Raw genomic sequence first — 25,570 nt, 5'->3', positions numbered from 1 at the left:
ATAAAATTAATAATATCTGCTGAAAAATGTTATTTTCCCATAAATGCTTACCCAGAAGGTGTGTGTGTTCATAGTTCATATGGTCTCCTGTAAAGAAAGACTGTTGGGTTGTAACTAAGGGTGAGAGCAATTAAGTAATGATCACTGGCTTCGTCCTATGCACAAGTGTCACCAGGTGAGGACATCACAACATTCATTAGCTGTCAGTTAGCTGTCAGTCTTGGCAGAGGCTGTGGACTGGTAACTTGATTTACAGGCTGTCACTGGCAAACCAGGTCAGAAGTGCTCATGACCAGGTCCATAACTGCTGATGCATTATCAGGGTGCACCAAAAGCAGATCTGTTGCTTTGTTGGGCAACTGACCTACACAGACACTGTTGGAGACTAGTGGTGATTTTCTGGTCCTAGCCAAGCCCTGGAGTGATCAGCTTTGTAGAACTAGGGGGTATATGGGACAGCAACTGGATATCAGCAGGGGATAGCCGCTCCCCGCCCCCACCCCCCAAGGTAAACGATCACTTTCCATCAGCAAAACATTTTCTTCAAGAGAAGAAAGAGGAAAAGCATGCAGAGAGATGTCAGTCAAGGCTGAAAAACAATGTTCTTAGGAGATCCCCTGTCCATGACGCAGTTTTGACTCAATAATTAACTTAATTGCATTGCTGGAGAGAAGCACAAGCACATTTTGTATCTTTTGTCTCTTGCACTGTACTATTTCCTGATCCAGTGTAGAGTCTGTCATATTTAAGGCAGAGTTAACCTGACATCAGTTATATGGATGAAAGCAACAAAAGTTACTCACAAGCACAAGAAGCACTCTAAGTTATAGTTAATGTGTCAAAAATCAAAAGGTATTTAAGAAAAATGTGTTACAAATCTAAATAAGATGCACTTAAGTTCAGAAGTCTCTGTAAATGATCCAACAAAAGAAAGCAAAAATAAATTAATTATTTTGCAAGAATAATAATACAAGTTATGATAGTAATAAACTGAAAGACAGACGTTAGTTTCCAGGAAAAGATGGAACTTTTTTCTCATCAGTATGCAGTCCTGGGCCAGTAAAATAGCATGAGATTTCTCTCTAAGCTGCGCTAATTCACTGCAAATAAAAGTTTAGCCTCAGCTGATATGCACACACTTCAAACAGGCCAACAGCAAGGCCAGATACACCAGCTGGGTTTAGAAAGGAGTTTTCTATAGTTTGTACTATCAAGCTGTAGGGCAGGCTCCCAGCAGGACACTTCTCAGACCGTAACACCATGAAGAAGAAAACTCCTAGGTCTATTCTGTTAAATTAAAAGTGGAGGTGAAGAAAGCTTCCAGTTCTTATTTTCTAGTTCTCCTCTAAGTGAGCTGATTTCAATAAACTTTGAGAGGGAGGAGATGGGAAACACATTGCAGATCAGGTTTTCAGCTGGAGAAGTCAGTATTATCCTTTTTGCCTAGGTCAGTCAGCTATCAATACCACGGTCTCGTCCTCTGAGTTTGAGCAAAGGTAACCAAAAACCTGGAGATTCTCCATGAGACTGACATGTCTGTCAGACTCTTTCTTTACAGCCTGTTCTCTTTCGTTTTTCCTTATTTCACTGTAAAGATAAATTTTAGATCTGAAATTTTAACCCAGCTTAAATTAAGGTACTGAAGCGTTGCTCTGCCCTAAAGCATTGCTCTGCCCTAAGCGTGCGGACAGAGCTCTGTGGGCAGCACCCAGGAGGCACGCTGAGCCCTGGCAGGAGCCCTGCTGATCCACTCCCCTGGGGTGTCAGGGCACTGTCTGTGTGCCTTGGAGACCCAGCTCATCATCCTGGGATGCAAAGTTTAGGAAGAGAACAAAAAGAAAGCAAGAGACAACTCGAGGAAATGATGTGATAAAAGCATAGTTTAAAACTGTTCTTGTTTCCTGCTCTTGGCTGTCTGTTCAGCAGGGTCTTTGTCTAAAACCGATTACTAAAGATCACTGGGACAACTGTAATGACTTGTGATATGTGACAGTTTGGGCTCACACAGAGGCATAAACTGATGTTGGCTGTGGAGACTGATACGCCTGGGTCCTGAGCATCTACAGATCCCACAGAAGGGCTGGGGGGGAGAAAAAGAGACCTATACAATGTACACAAGGGAAGAGGCAGGGATTTTCCAAACTTTTTTCTGTTTACTGAAAGATGTGATGTCATTCAACCAAGGTAGTAGAGGATATTAGGAGGAACACAGTTCATTGTTTAAAATAAGCAGTTTTAAGACAGCCCGCAGTCCTGCTGGGACAATTCCATGTCCCGAATTAACTGTGCAAATAGTTATGTGCCCCAGTTGAAGACTATTTCTGTCATCAAGGACAAATGTATAATTTTATCATCTAGCATATTATTGTTTGAGAAGATGACACAAACATGCTGTTGGAGCTTTCATTTAGACACAGAGGTCCATGTACAAATGGCTTGAAGCTTATCAATCAGACAGAAAAATTGCATATTTTTAAACTCTAAAATGCTGTGTTCTTTTGATTACATTGTTCTGGGCTCTGAAATAAACATAAAAGCTACTACATGCTATTCTAAGCTTGAGATCATATTTCAGATTTTCAATTTCTTTTATTCATGATCAACTGGGCATTGATGTATAAGGTTTCATTTTCACAGGAAGGAAATGTGATTCATTAAAAAGAAATATAACAGCAAGCAAAGATTTCCCATTTCCCTCTTGCCATTTGTGACAGTCACAGGTTAAATATCACAGTAACATCTCATACGAATATTATTTTTTTCCTTATAACAAGCTCCTGGTTTCAGACTTTTGTTGCTTTTTTAAACTTGTATGTCTGTTTCAGTTCAGACATCACCTTTATCAGAATGTGGCTGAATACTTTGATGAGAAAAAAAGATTGAGTAAATACACTCTCTAGCAGACCAGATGCCATTACATTTATGGTGAAAAGGTAATCCAGTCTGCTTGAAAGGGTTGTGGGTTTACAGAGGGAAACAAACATAGATGACCATTTCCTTGAGAAAAGAAGGATATTTGCAAAAGGTTTGTACTCTTACAAATAACTTATTAACGTTGGGATAATGTATGTTTAAATGGCCACAACATACATATGGGTTCCTTCAGTCTGCATACTGTTTATGAGTGGTATACTGCTGAGTTTGGACCTGAGGGGTTAGCACCTACTGAACAGCAGATAGGAGCTACAAATCCTCTTTGTATGTGCATGTTCTGGGAAATGTAATAAGGAAGAAAATGGATGTTTTGATGTTGTACAGCCAACATATGACTTTTTAAATAATTTAGTTAATCTGCATTGCATCCCATTTGTTATTGCTGTCATGTTTCTGTTGACATAAAAGACACAATGAGCTATTTTACATGAAAGTTAAACACAGATCTCTCTCTTATGGTGAGTAGTGATATGACAAATGAGGATTCAGAAGCTGCCACACTACTTTGGAAGTGTGCTAAGGAAGTGCTTCTGGGACAGTAATGGATGTAACAAAGAAGAAAATAACATTTAAGTGAAGGAATGTGAATATCTTGCTTTTTTCTCTGTGACCAAAGTTCTTGAAAGCATTCCCTTCTTTTTTGGCAAAAAGACATGTCAAAATGTAGTAACATGCATTTTCTTCTCAAGCTAGTAAGTACTACAGGTTTCTTTAAGGAAAAAAAGCAAATATTTGCAGAGGCTGCATTTTTTCCTCTGTTCAGTGGGATTGAAAATAGTGTTACCAGAAGCATGTAAAGCCCCTCTAAACCCCATGATGTAAGTAAATGATGACAAACTCACTGCTGCAAAATTGACCCTTACCCCACCAGCTGCCTCATTCTTTCAAAGGCTTGTTTGTAAAGTTAAGTACAACTGAGAAAGAGTGATGCTTTCAGAACCTGTGCTGTTCAGATTGGTCGTTAGCACCTGTTTGGACAGAGTCACTCTCAGTCTGAAAATTTAAGTGATTTATTGTATACCTATGAAGTGTTCATTTTTATTGCAGTCAACAGCTGAAACATCAGAACCAAAAAATAGAGGCAGTATTACCTATACTGAACAAAATGACAAACTTTGGTTATTGTGAAGCAGTTATTCAGAAATATTCAGATGCTAAATATGTGCTTACTAGGTTCTTTAAAGCAAGTTAGATGTCCACATCCTGTGAAACTCCTGTGTGGTGGCTAACTTGTTCAATGCACAGAAAAAAAATCCTAGCTGGCACTTCATTCGGGTCTGTGAAGTCTCCTGTGACCATTAAACTCATACTGTTAGTGCCTATCTTGCCAGCGCCACACGTGACAGTCATACCAGGTGTGGGTGCCTTTTGCCCACTTTGGGAAGCAGGCAAGAAATGGCTAATTAGCACAAAGCACAGTCTCTAATCAGTAGACTACTCTTAATAGAATTGTCTTTGGAAAAGTTCAGGTTCATTTTGCAGATTCAATTTGCATGAAAACTACACAGCTTTTAGTCACCGAACAATCTCCAACATTATCAGCCTTTCAAACATTAGTTCATATGTGGAGACATAAAAACAAAGAAAATATTGAGATGAGAGAGTGGAGACATAAAAACAAAGAAAATATTGAGATGAGAGAGTGGAGACATAAAAACAAAGAAAATATTGAGATGAGAGACCGGATGCCCATAAAAAGAAAAGGCAGGGCAGATGTCTGGATATAATTTTTTATTATTATTATTATTATCATAGATTTTTAGGTCATTTTTATACACAATGAAGCAAATCTTAGAGCTTAAATCTCTAAAATCAGCACAGCTGGTCTTCCTAGATCAAATCATACTGTAAAAACCTAATATTATTAATTATAAATATTGGCTGAGGACCCAAGCACAAAGATCTGTTCCTGGTCCTGAGATCTGGCAGCCACCGGCAGCGAACACTGGATTACCATCACTTTAAGAGTACACACAGTCATGGACATGTCATAGGCTCTGAGACCAAAACCTGGGGAAGAATCTGTAACCACTTCTTCATGCACAAAGACAAGATGTCGATGAAAAAACAGAGAAACAGCTACACAGCGTATTCCCTGCTGTGGCCAAGAGTGTGTTTCAGAGTACCTCTTGTGAGAGGTATTATTTCAACAGCATGGTCAGGAAGACCATGTGGAATAAGAGTTGTAGGGGAGGGAGATGGAGGAGGAGGCTATACTTGAAAGTTACAACTACAAGAAAATCTGAGGTTACAGAGAGAACTGTCATACTGAAAAGAGAGACAAGAAAGACATTAAGGCAGCCAGCTGGCTAAAATCCAGGTATGTTGAACTTTCCTCTAGATTACCTTTGTGAAATTAACTGTGCCAAGACAAATTAGTTAGATTCTGATTTTGGTGTTTCAAAGCCTCATCATGAGAGTTTCAATTCTGCAAAATCAAAGCCAAAGCTAGTTTGGACTTGCTTCTCCCTTCATCCTACTACCAAAGCATACCAGAGCTGGAAACTTATTTGGCTAAGTGTTTGGTTCTTGTCATCAAAGGAGAGCAATTGGAGATTTAAGAATGGTCATTCTGCAAAAATGCCTGTGGCACAACTACAAACTTCCCCCTTCCAGGTTACATTTTACCTCTTGTGCCACAAATTGAATGGGAGAGAGTACACAGAGCTCAGGGAAAAGTGTTTAGCTCACTGCTGATATTTTTAGGGTATTTCCCCGCACTGCCTCATGTTATGTGTACCTTTTAATACCGGCCTAATGTTTACGCAAGTTGCTGTCCAATGAAAAGTCAAGCTTTGTGATGAGAACGTCAATCAAAACGCAACACAATTCTAAGACCCCAGATATATTGTCTGAATTCTGGCACAGGAATTTTACTCTTGTTCTTTTAAACCCTGGCATAAACACAACTCCAATATACAAATCGCAGCATCACTGTTTGACCTTTCCTCTTTTTCTCTTTAGAGCCTTCCTGATGCAGGTCACAGTTCACACATTCCAGAAATCTATTAATTATTCATGCTAAAGATAGTTTATTTAATAAATAAATATGAATTACATATTCCCACTCAAGTAAGCAAGAACATTTCAGTCAAATGTCCTAGATAGCTGATTTATTTCTAGCTTTCTCAGCAATACAATGATGATGTAAAACACACACGGTTTTATAACACTGATCTGTCTTCAGGCTAGATGCAGATAATTATTTTTTTTTTAACAGACAGAGGATTTAAGTGACTGTGCAAACTGAAGTTTGAAGAACTTGCAGCAACCTGACTGCACTGAATTTTCTTCTATTTTTTCGAATGTCCATAGTAATTACACTTTACTACAGAAAATAGGTGATAGTACCATTCTCCTCCTCTAAAGAAAAAGAATGAACACTGCTCAGTTCATGGGAAGAACCATTATTTGGGGCTGTTACCAGGAAGGGATGCGAGTCTGTGATTGAAAGCCCTTACCTAAAGCCACAGCCCTGAAAATGCCTAGGAAAATATCGGAGAACTCCCCATCCTCAGTATTTCCCACTGACTTGCACTGGACGGATCACTCAATTGGTCATTTTCAGTCCTATCTTGATGTCTCTAATTTTTCTCCTAAACTGTAGGAGGCACCTGCCCATCTAACCCACAGTTCCAGATTCCTCCCTAGGAACTGAGTTGAAGAAACATTCTCAGATGTGGCAACAGGTAGAAGATTTAAGAGAAGAGGCTGGGGTGAGACATGGAGAGGAGCATAATTTGTTGATTGCTGCTGACTCTCATTATTTCTGATTTAGTATGAATATGAAGACCAAGGAGTAAAAGGATAGATTACCGTACATACTGTAGCACATAGAACAATAATACATGTTTAAATGGCAAGTAACAAAACTGAAGAAAGGGATTATAAGAAAGGCATGTTCCTAAGTATAAAATAGACAAAATGGCTAGGTTCCCCATATTCCGGTGTCCAACCTGAAAATGTCAAGATTTTAACTAAGCCATCTGGACAGACTACAAGGATATACAGGGGCATAAGTGCTTGTTAAAAGTCTAAGCTACTTATGGGTTGAATTCCCAGGCAAAGAGTGAATCAACAGAGTTAAAAAGGAAATGGAAACACTTCCATAGAGACGGGACTGGAAAAGCAAATGAAATTACTTTACCAGCCTGATAGACACGTAAGTGTGTAGGACATAGCAAGAAAGACTATTGCAGTGCATTTTAGTCACTTCTGTGGTCACCTTCCCGGGACATTAGGGACAGAAAAGGGTCACGATATATTAACTTCTATTATGCTGAAGAAGAAGATTTCAAGTATTTCTTCTTCCTTTTGTTTAAGTAGCAGATGTGTCCATATCACAGAAGGAAGAAAGGAAAGCTCTTATTAAAGAGAAAAGAGTCTCTGAATTGCATTGGGAGGGTTAGCACAGGGTATTGTTAAAACTCGGAGTATGAATAAAGTCTATGCTCAAACAATATTGAGGAATAAAACCCTGATTAAACTAGAAATCGATATAATTTGACAAGTTCTTCAGACAGTAGTGGATCAGGGTATTGTTGAGCCAGGAATAATCCTGCTTTCCTTTTATAAATCTCATAACATCAACATTTGCAACATATGAGAGAAATACCTGTTCAGAAAGTGGACCTTTGCTGTGGCTTCCTTTTCAGTTGTAGTTGATTTTGTAAAACCAACCACCTTTTTCTTATTTGTCAAAAGTACAAATATCTAAAGAAAAGCATTTGAAAGAGAAATTTTTAGAGCTGTCACCTCTAAAAATTCATGTCAGAAGATAATATGTAGTCTCTGTTCCCAAATTCCTCTGGAATCTTCGAGAGATACAGGAACAGACACCTTGTGTACAAAATGCCCTTTTTTTGTTATCCACAGCTGAATTTAAAGACTGTTACCTCTTGCTTGCCTAAGAAGTTAATGCTTTTTATTTTTCCCTTCCTTTCTATGTTACTTGCACTAATGGTAACAACAAAGAAGCCATATTTTTTTAAGATGTGAAGAAAATTTCTAATCAAAAAATCCTTCTGTTCAGGCTTCTGGTTTTTGGCATATTTCAGTGTCAGCTGTATTTGAAATCTAACAGAGAACTTGTTTATGGAAGAAGTACCAGGAGGGAGAGGTTTTGGCTTGGAGTTTCAGGGTTCTTCATACATAGACACTTGGCTAGAGCTGTGGAAAAGTAAAGGCACTACAAAGACATTCTTGGACACCTTTCAAAAACAGTTGCTATTAGTCATCTGGGACAAGCAGCTGAGGAGACATAGGGTAGGTTTTTGGTCAGATGGTTTGGGATTGTTCAATAATTAACAAGCAGTCAGCAAATTCTGGGCCAGTTATTACATTACTAAGAGGTTTTGTGTTGAATTATGGGCTCCTCATGACATCCTTCAGTGCCAAGCATCATGCGCTCCTATGTAGTTGCCAAAATCCCAATTCCTTTCCTTGTCATCAGTGGTCTCATTTTGCGACACCAACATGGGAAGTCAGAGCATGGTATCCTCCAACGCTTGCCTATGGAGGGAAGAAGCCTTGTTGAGAAAATGCAGAGGTCCAGCAGACAGTAACTTTATCTAGGGCTTCTTGCCAGATTACTTTCTTCAGTAAGCAAAGGCAGTCAGGCATGCTAGCAGGTCATGTAGGCTTTTTGTGTACTAACACAGTAGGATGACGACCTGTCCTTCTCTTTGGCTGCTGTGAGGCTGGCAGAGGAGCAAATCTTTCCAATACTCAGAGCCTGAAAGGCTCTCATATGCCTTTACTTAAAGAAAGAAATCCTTTAATTTTGCGTATGTCTTCCTTTAAACAGCACCAATAGAAAAGATCACCTTTGATATATATTTACTGTGTTCACAATGACAGAAGGCACTTTCCACACAAACTTGAATAAACCTTTACTTGGTAACCAGTTTGGGGAGTCCTTATCATTCACAATTAAAAACTGATATATGGCTTTATTACCAGGGAGCTTTCAACTCAAAATCAGATTTAGAGAATGGAATATATTTTGAAGAGCATAGTTAAAGTCAGTCATATTCTATTTATTACAGCTTAGATGTGGGACAACCTTCCAGATTGTTACTAACTTCATTTATAATGATGATGTTTCCACCGGAAAAACTTGTTTGTAAATGAAAAGAGGAAATTGGGCAGATGATTGAAACGAAGATAAGACGACTACAACAACCACTGAAGAACAAGTATAGTTGACTTCTTGATTGAAGGGAAACAAAGACTTCTTTGAGAAGTGGATATTTAAAAAAAAAAAAGGTGTGAATAACATAGTGTGGTTAATCAAAATAAAGTATACATCACAGGTGAGGATGGTCGGAGAGAATTACCTAACTGGTAAGCAACTGGGAACGAAGGGAACCTAAAATCATCAGTTAAAAGTTGCAAACATAAATGTTCCGCTCAGAAAATGTATGTAAACAATCAGGAAAAGATGCATTTCACTGAATGGTGTCAAGGAAGATTTTGTTAATGAGAAATATTGTTAACAAGTAAAATGTTCCAGCTAAAATGTAAAGTCTGTATTCTGTTTTCCCAAGATTTGGGTGTTACTGAACTTCATTAACTGTATTAATAGCAAAAAATTGTCAAGTGTGTTGAAAGTAATGATAGGATTACTCAAGAAAAAGAAGGATTCCAAAGTTTCAGGTTCTAAAGAGCAATGGAGAGGAAAGCTTTGCCAAACAAATGAATGTTTGGTAATGCTTTTTTTGTTTGTTTGTTTGAACTGCAGGGAAAGCCTGCAGTTTAGCTGGGTAAATTACACTGCAGCATACAACAGTATTACTCTGACAGAAATTTGCAATAATATGTTTGACTCTTTTAAGGTTATCTGTTGTTAGCAATTAAAATAGGCTGCATGGAGAACAGAATGGATCAATAAAACAGGAAAGCAAGAGTGTAGGAAAGGCCTAGTTTGCTCTTGCTTTTCTCATTTGGGTTTTTTAGTTGCAAATATTGAAATGTATAGGAAATGCTTTTGAAAAACGAAAAGAAAAGAACAGTTTCCATATGTTTTATAGGGGTTATAAATATGCAGGCTTTCCTTGATATTAATTCCTCTTAAAAACTTTCTGATATTTGAAAGTTAGTATGTACATTTAACAGAGTCTTGTGATACTGAACGGAATCGCATGAATGCCATGGGAAACAGGCATGGGCTGTCCAACAGCACAAAAGTAGACAGCTTTATACGGGAGTTCAAGAGAAGAGAATTATGATAAGGAAATGAAGAAAATGAAGAGTATTTTTAAAGGAAATTCAGTAATGCTTAGGCTTACTTCAGGAGCTGCAACTTACCACCCAATTAGATCATGTGCCTGGGATTAGTGACTTGATGAAAAGTGGATTTAAGGGAATCTGACAGGAGCAGCAGGAGGAAGTTAGCACTGTATGAACTCTGACCTGAAGTGACTTTATGTTGGCATGGAGTGTACGGAAGAAAAGATGAGATCAGTGAAGGATGTCGGGGAACACAATGAGTAATGACAGGAAACTATGAGAGATGGACTTACTGGATTAAAACCAAAACTATCTGAGGAATATACTACTTCTGACAACAAGTCATTAGACAACAGGAAGAGATACTCAAGCAGAAAGAGATTAAAAGAACTTGCATGGAGTGCCTTTTACAAAATCTCATTGAATAAAATGGAAACTTGCAAGTGACCTGACAAAAGAGGAAGGACAGAACAATTTGAAGTTTTAACTATAACTGCTCAAAATAGGTCATTTGCAAAAGATATGTTAACACAAAGACAGAAGACAGATGATAGGGAAAATGTGAATTCAGACAATAAAATGTGTGGCCTGGCCTCATTAACTGTAAATCACGTTTCAGTTGATACATCTGTCTGAGGATGAGTATAAATTACTCTATTATAAAGTTGGCAGTAATGTGCAGCAAGCAAGAAAGGAATGTTATCTTCATAAGACACAAAGATATAGAAAATAAGAAATGAAAAAGCATTACCAAAGTTTTTAAATGTTACTGTTAATAGAATTGGAATATATGTGAGAGGACCAAAAGTGGCAATAGCAAAGAAAGGCAGAGATCCTTACCAGTACTTGAAAGTACAGAAAATATTGAACAGCAGCAATCAGCAATGATAACTGGAGAAAATATGAGGGATGGAAAGCAGAAATGGAACACCAGTCATTTCTAGTGCACTGGGATTTTATCATAAGGATAACACATCAGTACTATGTAAATTGTAAGTCAGCTCTATTGTAGAGCCTTTTGGAGTTAGGCCCAAAAATAAGTGCCAAATTTGTCTTCAATTCATAGTGTGTGCTAAACACACCCAACTGGCAAATGATATCATAGTATTAATGGTGCAGTGTCTTATGTCTGCTCAGTAAATGGCTACATGGTCCTGATGGCAGGTTTTTGTTGTTAAAAAGAAGAGGGCATGTGCGCACACACACACGCACATATACTGGTTAATTATTTTTTAATAGGGAAAAGCAAGGGATGGGTGTTATTTTATTAAAAAAAAATAAAATTTAAAATACATTTGGCAACACTGATAGAAATTATATGAAGTAGTGTAATTTTGCAAGCGTTAGCTCTCACCAGCTGTGACATTCCTTTTCTCTAGGGAAGGCGAAACGAGTGATATGTGCAAGCACTTAAATCTCTGCCTATGATTTTCTTATGAGCATAGAAAGGCTTAGAGATTCTTCTGACAAGAACTGGGATGCTTTTTAACATACATAATGCTCTATGAAACAGCAACTTATGACTGAGTACAGACCCAGTTTTTCAGGGGCAAGAACTCAAGCACTGGACTCAGTTTTCAAGCGTGCTAGAAACTTCTGTCTGGGGAGACCTAAGGAGCTGCAGGCCTTTTTTGGAATTTGGGAGTAGATTAATCTATCATGAGTCCTCCAGAAGGCAATGCTGAAACACACCTGTAAGATAATAAGGGTACTGTAATGTCTTAAAAACCTTAATCTAAAGTATATTTATATTAATAATTTTATTCATTCAAAGATCCCAAACCCTCAGACTTTTGATACTTACATACATCAGGCATCTAGTTCTATGTTTCATCTTTTAGACCTGGGACCCTTCTAGCTGGATGGGTCAGAATAACCATGCGATAGTTCAGGTGGTCTTAGATTTCTTCACTAAGCCAAGAAAATTTACTTTGTGACCCAGTTTCCTTTATCATACTGTAATATGAAATCACATGTGACATCAGCACTCATGCAGGGTATTCCAGACTCTTACTCTTTCTTTCAGTGATTATAGCTAAGGTACTGGTTAAGACTACACCACATCGCTCTTTTAAAATTTTATTTATGGTCATTTATGGAAAGATACTTTTTTTTCAACGTGGAAGGAAGCTGAGAAGTAGGAAGGAAGCAAACCTCAGAAAGACTAAAATAAGCCAAGTAAAGTAAGAGAAAGACAGACAGAGCACAGACTGAGTGGGCTGTAGGCAGGTGCCAGGGCTACTGGACTGAGCCCCAGTGAGGCTAAGCTGGACAGGGCATGAAAACCCACTGCATGACCTTGACTTGAGAGGTCCTTGGGTGTGACAGATAACAGTGTGAGTTGCTATCAAAAGTTACAGAGCATGCTATAGGAGAGGTTGGAAATTCATAGGTGGTTAAGGAGAAGTTATGTGTGAAATGACCAGACTTCACAGATAAGTACAGAGGAGCACTGGGGAACTCTGGGGTAGTCAAGTCTTGCAAGGTCAACAGCATCTGGATGACCAGATCAGTGATATAATATATTATCAGTAATATAATATAAGATTACCTAAGCAATGATAACAGTAATACCAAATATGGGCATGAATGTCCCAGAACCAGCACAAATGTGGAAAAAGTTGTTAGGGATTGGTTGTTTATCAGGGGGAAGATTGGGGCAGAGAAACATAGGTGCAAGAGTAGAGAAAGGAAGGAACAGAAAAAGGGGTAATAAGGTGTCCAAATTACACAACCAGTGCTGTCCAGGTGTATCTGTCAAGTAGCCCTGTACTTTATCACCACAACCAGAGCAGCAAAATAAATCAAACCCACTATTCTGAACAACCAACAGGAATCGAACATGTCTCTGCAGTCAGGGGGGCAAGTTGGGGAGGTAGATTTCTTCCCCAGGCAAGCAGGAGAGTACCAGTATGGATGACCCAAGCACCCTGGCACCATCCTGTGGGTGCCCATCCCAAGCCTGGCAGCATCTGCAACTGCCCCACACTTTCTAGAAGTGAGCTTTTGAGATGCTGTGTCATGTGTCTTACTGTTTGCAGTCATGCTGCAAATATTTAAGTGGATGAGAAAAATTGCTGAAGTTGGTCATCCCTTATTGGTACGTAAAGCAAGCCAAGTGCCTGCCAGTCCTGGTAAATACATTGATAGTCCAGAATGAACTTAAACAATATTCACTCCATTGCTTCCTTTGGGGTACTGTTGCAGCACAAACTAGTAGGCTGCAACAAGGCTTTTACCTTCTGTCAGATTCTACTATCCATACTGTTTCACCTTCCTCCAGAGTTCAGACCACACTCCTCCACCCAACCACTACCTACCCCCCCCCCCCCATCCTCAGGGCTATTTAACCACTTAGCAGGAACGAGCTACAGCTGCACATCATCCATGTCAACCAACCCACTGCCGCCAAAGCAAAGCCACAGCTGCATGTTATCAATGCTAATCAACCCACTGCCTTCATTCCTCTACAGGGTATAGTTCTCAGAAGACAATGAAAGAGGAGGGGTGCCTCAGCACAGTGGGACCCTTTGCTTTGTTTCCTCAGCTTTTCTACTATCTTCTGAATTATAGATGCACCAAATGTGTTCTTAAAAAGTTGAAGGCTTTGATTATTGCTGCAATTTAAAATGGATAACCCACAGCAAATCTAGTTCTGCTCTTTGTCGATCTCAAAGTGCTTGCTGTTATGCATTTGCTTACAACTTTCCCATTCTCCTACTAAGGTCCCAAGAGACAGGGCTTTACTACTTTTCAGAAAGTTCTAGAGCTCATCAAAGTCACCAGTCAGGAAGATTTGCATCTCAGAATGGAAGGCCTTTTTCTTGTTGCTTTGACTGCATTTCTCCTTTAGTTAGTAAAGCAGATTTCTAGCAATAATGCAAAAAATTATAAACCAAAGCTAGAACAATGCTATACAAATAAACACGTTATCATGAAGCACTAGAAATCCCATTTTAAAGTGAAAGAACTGAGCCAGAGAGTTTACTGAGAAATTTAAGAAATTACCACACAGCCAAGACCAGCTCTAAGTTCTTCTCAAGTATCTTACTTGCTAAACTATGCAGCTGTAGTTCCCTTCCGATGGCTGACTGCCATTCAGCTTAATATTTTAGGTGTGGAACTATTCATACCAGGGTTTTGAAACTGGTGGGCATATCCAGGGACTATAAGAGATTTAGCTAAATTCTGTGACTTTATCTACACAGAAACCAGCAGTATGCTGGTTTGAAGTTTTACTTCATTGCTAGCAGCTGTGTAGCATTAAAGCTAGTCTAGACATCACTAACCAAACTATATTTATGCAGCAAAGATTCCTAGCCCAAGAGAAAGGGTGTTCAGAGAGCACACAATTAAAAGGTTTTGGTATGCCTTGATTGTCATGGACAAGAATTCATAGGAGAGGCTTGTACTGACCCTACAAGATCAAAGAACTACTGTGATAAGGATGTGCTGTTTTCTTGTGCAGTGCTTTTTATTTTTTTTTTTAAAATACAATAATTGCTATGACTTTTATATACCTCCATATACAGAGTTAATGCAGAGAGGAAGGAAGCAGTGCAGAAGGAAGGAAAATAAAAGTGTGTTAACAGGGTTTTTCTCTGAAATATTGGTACTTTGTAGAAGTCACACATTGTATAATTATTTTTATTCAATTATATGTTTCTCAATATATGCTTTCAAAAGAGCTGACAAAGGTAGTGTAACAATGGAAAGAAGAATGTAAAACAAATGGTAGGCAACAAATTAAATCCTAATTGGGAAATAAAATATTTCTCACTAAGTCACTTCCGATATTCAAAAGTTTAGACAAAAGCGATGAGGATAAGTGCAAGGATACCAACAACACAGAGACAAAATAATGGTTGATGTGATTTGATTCAGACTACACTTGCCCTTTATTTGCAAAAGAACAGATGCTCTAGCTAGTTCCAAATTATGAAACTGCGGTTTCAAAACACATTCCTATCTCCAGTAAGCAGATTTAGAATTTAAATCAGTGTCTTTATGTTGTATGCAAGTCAACTACTTTTTTCACAAGTACAGACTCCTATGCTTTCTATCAAGGCATAGGTCTCAGGAAATATGTTTTATTTACAATGAGTTGTGAGTGACCACTTAAAAGGAAAATAGATCCTTTGCCATGATGCAGATAGGGGCAACACTTACAAAAAAGCACAGAAGCTCATAGTGGTAAAAGAATATGCATAGTTCTCTCTGACTGATTTACCGGAAACGAATACATTAAGTATACCCTAACATGTGATAGACCATCATGTTGGCAATCCTAAACCACATGGCCAGTGCCTCACTATAACAGGTTCTAAATTTTATCACCTAGGTTAGAAACAAAACACAATTAAAATACTGACTTTTTCCAAACTTAAGAAACACCTCAGCTTCTAATGTCCAGAAGGGGAGAAAACCAAACACTACATCATTTATTCTTCAAATTCTAGACAGGATGATAATGTTCACTCTGAGAAGCCTCAGCTTCCAGCTGACATGGAAGTTGTGAATGGAAAGCCATAGGAAATCTGCCGTGTTTCTTTCTTATTTCACCCATTAGGATAGCAGGGGAGAGACAGAGAGAGAGAGAGAAACAGAACATATTATAGACTTCTGTGTCTTAATTGCTCACTTTTAGTGTGAAATATAGCATTATATATGTATTTATCAATAGGCATTTCACCCGGGGGGGGGGGGGGGGGGCGGATTACAATTCCTGAGGGAATCAGTAAAGGATCATGAAAGATTCCTATAGTACAGCGTTCATTTAAAAGATATATCCATAATAAGAAGGATCCAAATAGGTGCTGTACATTTTCAAACCTTTTCTGGGTATAACGTTACACGTACTGATTTATACGCATGGTTCCATTTCATGTCCACCCTGTACTTGTCCCCACTGTGTCTACAGGAACATTGTAATGACAGCAGCTTTACTTGGGGAGATGTGAATTAGGGGAAATTGAAAAGTAGCTCAATAGCAATGCAATCACATGGGGAAAAAAAGTCTTAATCTCATATCATAACATTGCAGAAGTTGAAGTGGAGTTGGAGAACTTACTAATACAGACAAGAGAACTAAAGGAATACACACACAAAAAACCACTATTATCAGTGAAGTGGAAATGTCCAGAGGAAATCTTTCAAACTGTCAGGCAGAAAGATGAGAAGAATACAGTGACAAATGAACTAGGCATGACTGATTTCTGGAAAGAACAATGGGAATGGGAGGCATCATATAACCCTTTGGCAAAGTAGATTGAAAAAAGAATGTGAATGGAGTGATGTGGTGTGATCAGTCACAGTGAAGTGCAGATCATGGAAGAGGAAGTTCAAAGAAGATTGAGAGGATTACTTAATTGGAAAGCACAAGGAAAAAGAACAGAATCTCCAATTGTCAGCTAACAAACTTTACAAACTAGTACCATCAATTCAAAATACATATATAGGAAGCTAGGAAAGACACATTTAGCTAAAACGATAGAAAACCTCTTACACTAGAAGAGGGTTCGATGATCCTAGAGAATATACACAACACATGTCATAATATATTGCCTGTCCCTTTGGAATGGACCTGCATTAGCCCATGGAGTAAAAAGGCTTTCTTGGCAGCTAAAAGCAGGTCAGGCTATTCTAGCCATTGCAGAAATTTGGTAATTTCTAGCAAAACGAGTTCTTCTAACAGTGAAATAGAGCCTGAGGAAAGAAGGCAGGCCTGCCAACAGAGCAGAATAGCCTTTTCCAGGAAAATAAGACATACATGTTTCAAGACCTCACTAGAGGGGATTCCTCCAAATGTTTTGAAGCAGTCTTTAGATGAAACTTATCTGAGACCAGAAAAAATAGAAATCGTGTGATGAATCAGTTGGAACAGGAGAAAGCTGGGGGAAAGACCACTTTTTTTGTACCTTATAAGACCAGTCAAATCTGAGCTCATAACCCACCTGTGTCACAGTCACCCATTATTGTTCTACTATCACATTCCTCTGTTCCCCTTTCTGGCTCAGCTTTCTCTTTTCCTGTGTATTTCAACTAATTTTCTTTTTCTGCTGCAAATAACCATGTGGTTCAGTAAGAATGTTTCTCTGGGTCTGATTTAATAAACATCTATAAAATTCAGATATTTGGGTCAGGTATTTCTCTGTTATGACAATATGGGTTTTTATGAAGCTCTGAGAGTACTGCCAGCAGACTTCAAATTCTGCAGGATCAAAACATTTTGTTCAAATGCAGAGATCTGATACAAGTTTTCTAAATTTCATGTACTCTTTTAGCTTCTTAAAATCTTTCCATTTTTCTCTTGAGTGTGCCAGCTCAGTTTTCTGCCCTCACATTATCAAAAACATGTGGGATGTTCCTGTTATTTACAGTCAGGACACACAATGTAGATATGTCTGAAAGTTTGTGGCTTTTGCTTTGACCTTGAAAATTTTAGCCCAATATTACTTTGTATCAATCAAATTGAATAGACTTCTGGTATCATCTAAAAAAGGCAATATGTCAGATGATTAATTGTAATGCTGAAAATGCAGGAAAAAACCCAATGTGATTATTCATGTTGTCTTGAGCAAATCATTAATCTTCCATTTGCAGCTGAGCAAACTGGAGGTGATAGGTAGTTTGGGTTCTGTAGAGGGCAAGTGTTATGAGGATGTAAATGTTAGGGGTTTTTTGGGTGTTTTTTTTTTTTGTTATTGCTACCAATGCACACAAGGGATTTGGCAAAAAGTGAGAGATTGCATTGCTACTCAATTCCAATATAAAACATTCTGGCTGGCTGACTATCTAAGAAATTCTTTTCCCAAATAATCTAGTAGCAGGATAGGAAACAGGGGTAACAGATCTCTAGTTAATAGGAATTCATTCAAGCAATAGGGTGGTCTTCACTTAGATGAAGGTTCACAACACCTGAACTTAAAATATTCTAAGCATGTGCTCCTCACTACTTGTGAACCTGCAGAACAGATGCAAATAAATTTAAGCCTTCAAAATTGGTGCTTTTTTTCTGACTAGCAAAGGATTAGCAGAAAGCAAGCAAAGGATAATGGAAATAGCTTGCAGTGCTTTTTTGTTAATACAGATTAGCAGCAGGCATAACTCAAATACCTCTCCACTTCTCTGCTCTGGTGCCAAGTATCCCTGAAGTAGAGCAGCTTTGCTGCTTACACCTGGGTTTTGACAGCTTCATCCCTACCTGATGCACACAGTAATATGGAGGCACTGCCTTTTATTAATATTCACACACCAAAGGAAGCACATGCATGGGCTTGGAAGATGTATTAAATCAGGATAGTCCAATGTTTCCTCTGTACTCAAAGCTGCTCGGTATTAGAGCAGACCTTACCGACCTCTTAGCAAAGAGCTAAGTTCTAGGCACCTGTAGTTTTATGCTGTCAGTCCCCTGTGAATAAGGCAACAGGGACACTAATCCACATTAAAAGGGAGTTTAGACATCCGTGTTCTATGTTCTCTACAAACTCCTCATACATATCTCTTCACAGACTTGTTTTACATCAAGGTAGCATCTGATACATTCAGCGTCCAGCTACTACTCTTTTCCTGTTCCACTGGTGTTTTGCCAGCTGTGTTTCTGGTGCATTCAAATGAGGAGACACTCCAATTTACTCCATATGTGCTTCCATGTACAAAGTCCTCCAAGACCCGTGTGTACAGACTATCACAAGGAAACCTCTGTCAGTGGAGGTATAGCCTAAGACGTGATTCTTAAAACCTAGGTCCTGTCAGCTTAGGCACGTGCTAGAGAAGCACCGGACAGAGTTCTGGCCCTCCTGCCCCACTCACAGGGCACAACGGCAAAAAACTGCCACAATTCTGGCATCTCAGGACCAAGGGATGAGGGAGGTCTTGGCCTTGTTTTCTTTCCTGTTTACATAGAACAAGACCACCACCACCTTCTTCTCCATCTCATTTTTGTTATCCTTAGACTTCCCACCACCTACAACAGACAACTAGCAGCATAATAATCAGGTCTCCATTAACTAAAGAACAACCACCAGACCTATTACTATAGGAAAGCAAGGAGAAATGCTTACCCAGAACTGAGTCTTCAGATTGAGTCTGGAGCATCACCTACAGCATCCTCACAGATGAGGTCAGGGAGACTTTTTTTTCTGCTCACAGGATGCAACACAGCTGAAAAATGAACCAGAGCCTTCTGTCAGCCCTGAGCAGTATCTTAGCTTGATATCAGAACTTGTCCACAACAATGTCTTTTCTATGCTGCTTCAGTTTATTGCCTTCTATGGCCTCTTCAGATTTAAGATTTGTTAATCAGAATAGTTGGCACCATTTATTTAACTATGACAACATTTTCTGGAATGTGTAAATTTAGCAAACAGGTTTCTTTTTCACAAAATCTCTGGATTTCTTAAACTGTTACCTTAAATCAGGGGTCCTCAAACTACGGCCCACGGGCCGGATACAGCCCCCCAGGGTTCTCAATCTGGCCCCCGGTATTTACAGACACACCCCACCCCACCCCGCCGGGGGTTGGGGGCGGGGTGGAACCAAGCAGCCACAGATGACTGCCTGCCACTTCATCTGCACGCATCCTGTCTTAAATTGTATGTTGCTCTTAATACTATGAAAGCGGCCCTTTGGTTTTCAGGTTTTCTGGGAATATTGAAAATAAAGAGTTTCTTCTAAAGCTGACTGTCCTGTAGATTTCAAGTCTACTACAGATTTACACCAGCATAACTGGAAGCCAAATCTGACTTTCCATTTGTCATTACTTACTGAGTTTATAGCCTGGCTAATGTGATCCATGATTTATAACGCTAAATATTGCTGTACACAGCCAAATATTCAGAATGCTTTGCAGTTATTGCTGAGCTGAACAAATGGCAGGAACATCTCATACAAATCCAGATGCAAAAATGAACCTGAATTCTCTGCCAAAATAAAGAAAATAAATGCATTCTTTTCACCCTTTCCTAATAATGTGTTATTTTCCATTGTCTTCAAGCCTGTAAGTTAGCTGTGGTTATGGGAATGAGTTCCTCTATGAAATACACTTTTGCATTATTTACTGTTCCCTCCAAATTATCTTCTAAAACAGCAGTGTTTGTGGATCAAGCCAAAGATCTTTCTCACACTATACCATCAGCTGTATTCCCACATGGCCAGGGTAACTCCTTAGCAGGGTGGGTGTGGATAATTAATTTTTAATAATGAGAAAAAGGCATTATTATTCAGGCTCCCTGATAGTGATTCGATGTCTTCATTCTGTTGAGAGTTCACCCAGATTTGTCTTACACCACTAACAGATATTTAAGCAGAATATATACAAAAAAGGTCAGTCATTCTTTGGTCTGTGTCCAGCTCTGTGTTACATTTCTATCTTGAAAAGCAAGAAAACGTAAATACCAAATCTTTACAAACTTGATTCCTTTCTCTGTTGCCAGTTTGTGCTTTCAGGTGTCAATCAAATGTGATTGGTACAAATCAATATGACTGTTTTAGCATACACGTATGAAAATCCCTTCATTCCCATTACACTGGGTCCTTCTCTGTGCTCTGATGTATCAGTTAGTGGTTAACCCTTGCTAGACTGACTGCACTGCAGAGCAGGGCTGGCTCTGTGGGTTTTGCTTTGCAGGGTGCGGTACTGGGCAGCTAGAAACAACCAGGTTCTCTTGAGCTCCTGAGAGCTTGTTATTGCAAGAAGTTTTGTGACATCTTTGCACCTAAACAAAATTAGGTTAAAACAAATATTGTTTGGAGTTTGAAGTCACTATTCTTCTTGTTATTACAAAGTAGGAAACAAGCAAAACAATACTCTATAAATAAAACCACTTAAAAATTCTAGCAGGTTTTCAAATCTCAAAAAATAGTCTTTCATATGAGTGTTATAAAGAAGAATAAATTAAATTTTCATTTGGCTAAGAACTATGCGTAAAGTGCAAATGTTGTAAGTCTATTTATCAAGCTGGCTAGAACATGATTAATAATAAACTGAGAGACTAGACTGTTATTATTACAGTCTAATAAACAAGAATTCTCTCTTACTTTTCTTTATGCTATTTTCTAAGAAGCAGAAAGAAAATATATTTTCACACGGTTCTCATTCTTTACTCTCCCAGTCTCTTCTTAAAAAGCTTATCAGTATTTCAGAGAAATTGTTGAAAAATAGAGTGCTTGGAAAACTAAGAGGAGATTTATGTCAGGAAGAGATAAATTGTCCCCAGGTCTGTGGACCTAATTTCTAAAGTTTTTCTTTAGAAGAAAACCCACAGGTAATCTGACCATATCAGGAAAATGTCACATCCCATAGATAGTACCTTCCTTTTAAAAAAGTTTACCATGTTGTTAACTTCTCAGAAGGGTTTTTTTCCCTGCTTATTTAATCACTTCCCATTTCCCTGCCCTATGAACAATCACAAGAGAGATCCCTGGTGTATAGCTGAGGAACTACAGATGACTTGCATAGCTTTTGCATTTGACCTTTTTTATGCTCCTCAGTCTGCATTACTTTGTAGGTGCATTTTGTTCTGTGCACCTGTAGCTGATGCTGTGTGCATGACATGACCTTGCACAAACAATATGATCTAAAGATTACTGAAGGACTCTGTCAGCAGCTTGTCCATGGAAACCAGCACAGATTAGGCTATTTAAGCCACTCACTTTAACAAACCCTATTTATTGCCTGAGAGATCTCTCTTGCCTGCCAGCAAACTGCTCCAGGGGATGTACTTCTCGTTTGTTTGCAATATGTCAAACCCACCCTTCAGATCTTTACAAAGTAAAACATCCACTTCTATCCTATCCCACATTCCTTTTCTCTAGAAAGTAAAAGTCCTTAAAAGCAATTGCAAGGATCTAGATGAACTTCCTTCTTTTCTGGAACTGAATTAACCTCTCCTTATCTTCTGGAAAAATAGGGAACACACACCTCTCTTCAGGAGGCTTTGCTTTGTGTTTTCATTCACTCTTAACTTTTAGAATAACCATCTGTAGTAGGTTTGCATGGCAAGGTTTGGTAGCCAGGGGGGTTACAGGGGTGACTTCTGCATTAAGATGTCAGAAGCTTCCCTCATGTCCGATAGAGCCAATGCCAGCTGGCTGCAAGCAGACCTGCTGCTGGCCAAGGCCGAACCCATCAGCCATGGTCGTAGTGCTTCTGCATAGCATATAAGAAGGGGTGGAAAAAAAAAAATCTGCACCAGCAGGAGAGAGAAGTGAGACCATGTGAGAGCAAAAAGTCTGCAGACACCAAGGTCAGCAAAGAAAGAGGGGGAGGAGGTGCTCCAGGTGCTGAGGCAGAGATTCCCCGGCAGTGAAGCCCACGGTGAGGCAGGCTGTGCCCCTGCAGCCCATGGAGGCCCACGGTGGAGCAGATCTCCACCTGCAGCCCACAGAGGACCCCACACCAGAGCAAGTAGATGCCCAAAGGAGGCTGTGACCTGTAGGAAGCCCACGCTGGAGCAGGTTTGCTGGCAGGACTTGCGACCCCACAGGGGACCCATGCTGGAGCAGCCTGTTCCTGAAGGACTGCACCCTCTGGAAGGACCACACTGGAGCAGTGTGTGAAGAACTGCAGCCTGTGGGAAGGACTTACGCTGGAGAAGTTCATGGAGGGCTGTATCCCATGGAGGAACCCCATGCTGGAGCAGGGGAAGAGCATGCGGAGTCCTCCCCAAGGGGGAAGGAGCAGAAGAGGCAGCATGTGAGGAACTGCTATAACCCCCATTCCCTGTCCCACTGCACTGCTCAGGGGAAAGGTGAAAGAGAAATTGGGAATTGAGGAAAGAAGGTATGGGTGGTGGGGAAGGTCTTTTTTTCTCATTTGAATGGTAATAAATTAAACTAATTTTCCCTAAGTCAAACTTGGTTTGCCCATGACAGTAATTGCTGAGTGATCTCCCCATCCTTATCTCAACCCATGAGCATTTCATCATATTTTCTCTCTCATGACTGGTTGAGGAGGGGAGAGAGAGAGAGCAGTTCTGGTGGGCACTTGGCATTCAGCCAGGGTCAAACCAGCATACCATCTAAGTGAACGTGCAACACCCACCTGGCCTTCTAGAGATGAAGTTTTAGCCATTATTTTTTTTATTGCATCAACACACACCAGCTTTTTTCCTCTTCCCTGACCACAAAGCAGTAATGTTTCAGTGATGTCCCCATTTCAGCTCTACTTTTAGGCAAGCCTGAATTCAAAGAAGTCAACATGTCCCATTAGATTCAGTCTAATCTTGAAATACAAAGTTCTGTTTCACTGTGATGCAGCAGCAAGGAAGAAATCTGTCAGTCCAGCTCAAGTATATATCCTGCTTTCTTTTTCAAGGAAGAAAGACTTTTGTACAAAAGTTCATCAAGTCAAAACGTCAGATTCCAGAGGGAGGGGAATGTTCTAGCTTATTATATATTCTGTGCTATATCTGCATTGTGCTCCTGCTTGGCATAGTCATGATAAAGTAAACTGCACTGGAAGTTTACTGCACCTAGGAGGATTCACATAGGCTTGGAAGCAACTGGGCTCCAGGGGTGTACTTTGAATGTATTAAATTTCTCTCTATGAGAAGATTATTTTCTTCTTTTATTAATTACTGTAGCATTATGTCCTTTACCAAAGTGGTATTTTTTCCATATGCTGTCCCTCTTTTAAATCAATTTCATTACCTCCTGTGACAGCAGCCACTGTGTCTTGCAGTAAATGCCAAATTTGTTATGCCAGAAGGCATGACAAATATGACACAATGAGTACTTGATACTGGATAACCACATTATTTTATTTAAAACATTATTTAACAATGTAACACATCTTCTTTGCAAAATGAGTTTTTCATAAAATTTGTCAATGTTTTCTACCACAAGGAACTTTCCTAAACTTTAACAGTTCTGTGTTCAAAAGAAGCAGGAATAATCATTGGAGCAGCAACCATAGCTTAACCTTTTCTCTTCCTACACACCAGCAGAGCACCACAAGGCTCGCTCCTTCTGGTCCTGGCCCTCCCTTTTTGCCTCCCTCCTGTTCACTCCCACTGTGTCCCTGACATGGCACTGGCTCTCAGGAGGGACTGATAGGGGCTGCAGGGCCAAGGAGAGCATGGGCACTGGGATTTCACCTCTGGGTGCCAGCTATTGGATTAATTTTGCCTTAAAGGAAAACTGAATCCTCTGTCACTCTTCTGAGAGATAAGACAGATTGGATTTGAACCTTGTGCAGACCTCGGTGCTTCTGAAGCCTCAGATACCTGCAGACGTCAGAGGAAAGCTTAGCACTTCTCTTCATAGGGCAGTAGAGTAGGACACGGATCTAACCTAGAGCTTCCCATCATGGCCGTTGAGGTGGATCCCTGGTGAGCACTTAGGCTTTATGGGGAGTTGCTCAACGTATGGCAGCTGTTTCAAAGCAAAGTACTTACTGGTGCAAGCACTTAGTAAATCATACCAAAATTATTGTGTAATTAGTGACAAGAGGAAAGGAGATAAGCTAGAAATATAGAAGGCTCTTTAGGTGTTAGAGATACTGAAATCAGCAGGGCCTGGCAAAGTGTCCCCCTGCGTACTCACAGAAGTAGCCAGAGCATCTCTGAATTACTAGCACTGGTTTCTGAAGATGCTTAGGAGACAGTGAGATCCCAAAGTACTGGAAAAGGGCAAAGAGAAAATTCTTCTCAAAGAGGAAAATGGTGTATCTAAGGTATTTGTGACTGTTCAACCTAACTTCAGTATCCCAAAGGATAGTGGAATAAATTATCAAATAATGAATCAGTTCATTAACATCAAGAAGGTAATAAGAACAATTTAACATGTATTTGTCAAAAACAAATTGTGCTCATGCAATACAATTTCCTTCTTTGACAAAATAATTGGCTAAGTGGATGAGTGGGAAGCATGAAATGTGACATATCTTGTCTTTATCATGGCTTTTGACACAGACTGACATGACATCCTCATAATCGAACTAGAGAAATATATTCTAGATAAAACTGCTGTACAGAAGGTTGAATAAACAATAGTTCAGTTTCCTACCAAAAAGATATCAAATAGGTTCTTACAGAGGTATGTCCTGAGTCTTAAATTCTTTCATATTTTCATTAAGGTGAAAAATTATACAGAGAATATATTGGCACATGACACCAAATAGAAAGCTATCTGGATGAGACTTAAAATTTAAAATGATCTTAACAACTTTGAGAAATCATCTGAAAGAAAGAAGTAGATATACGATGTGTTATATATAAGGTACATCACATAAGAAGGGAAAAGATTGAATGCATAAATGCAAAATACAGAGTAAAAAGTTTAAAACTGCTTTAGGAAAGTGTTAGAAGTATATTGTAAATCACAGTTCTGCTTCAAAGAAAGGCAAATACCTTTCTAGCATATACAAAATGAGCTTTTATAATGTTATCATTTTACTATATATGGG

General features: G+C 39.3%; 1 long non-coding RNA gene across 1 annotated transcript in view; it reads right to left on the bottom strand.

Annotated features, from left to right (window-relative positions):
• Window positions 1–25,570, bottom strand: part of LOC114014995 (uncharacterized) — a 104,804-nt gene that overhangs the window by 35,396 nt on the left and 43,838 nt on the right. The window contains exon 2 of the long non-coding RNA XR_008732022.1: window positions 19,227–19,326. This is a non-coding gene — a long non-coding RNA (uncharacterized LOC114014995). The remainder of the gene's footprint in view (window positions 1–19,226; window positions 19,327–25,570) is intronic.

This window comes from Falco cherrug, chromosome 4 (assembly GCF_023634085.1).
Source record: "Falco cherrug isolate bFalChe1 chromosome 4, bFalChe1.pri, whole genome shotgun sequence".
NCBI lineage: Eukaryota > Metazoa > Chordata > Aves > Falconiformes > Falconidae > Falco > Falco cherrug.
The sequence above is the reverse complement of the archived record's forward strand: the minus strand, read 5'-3'. Positions and strand labels throughout refer to the sequence as shown.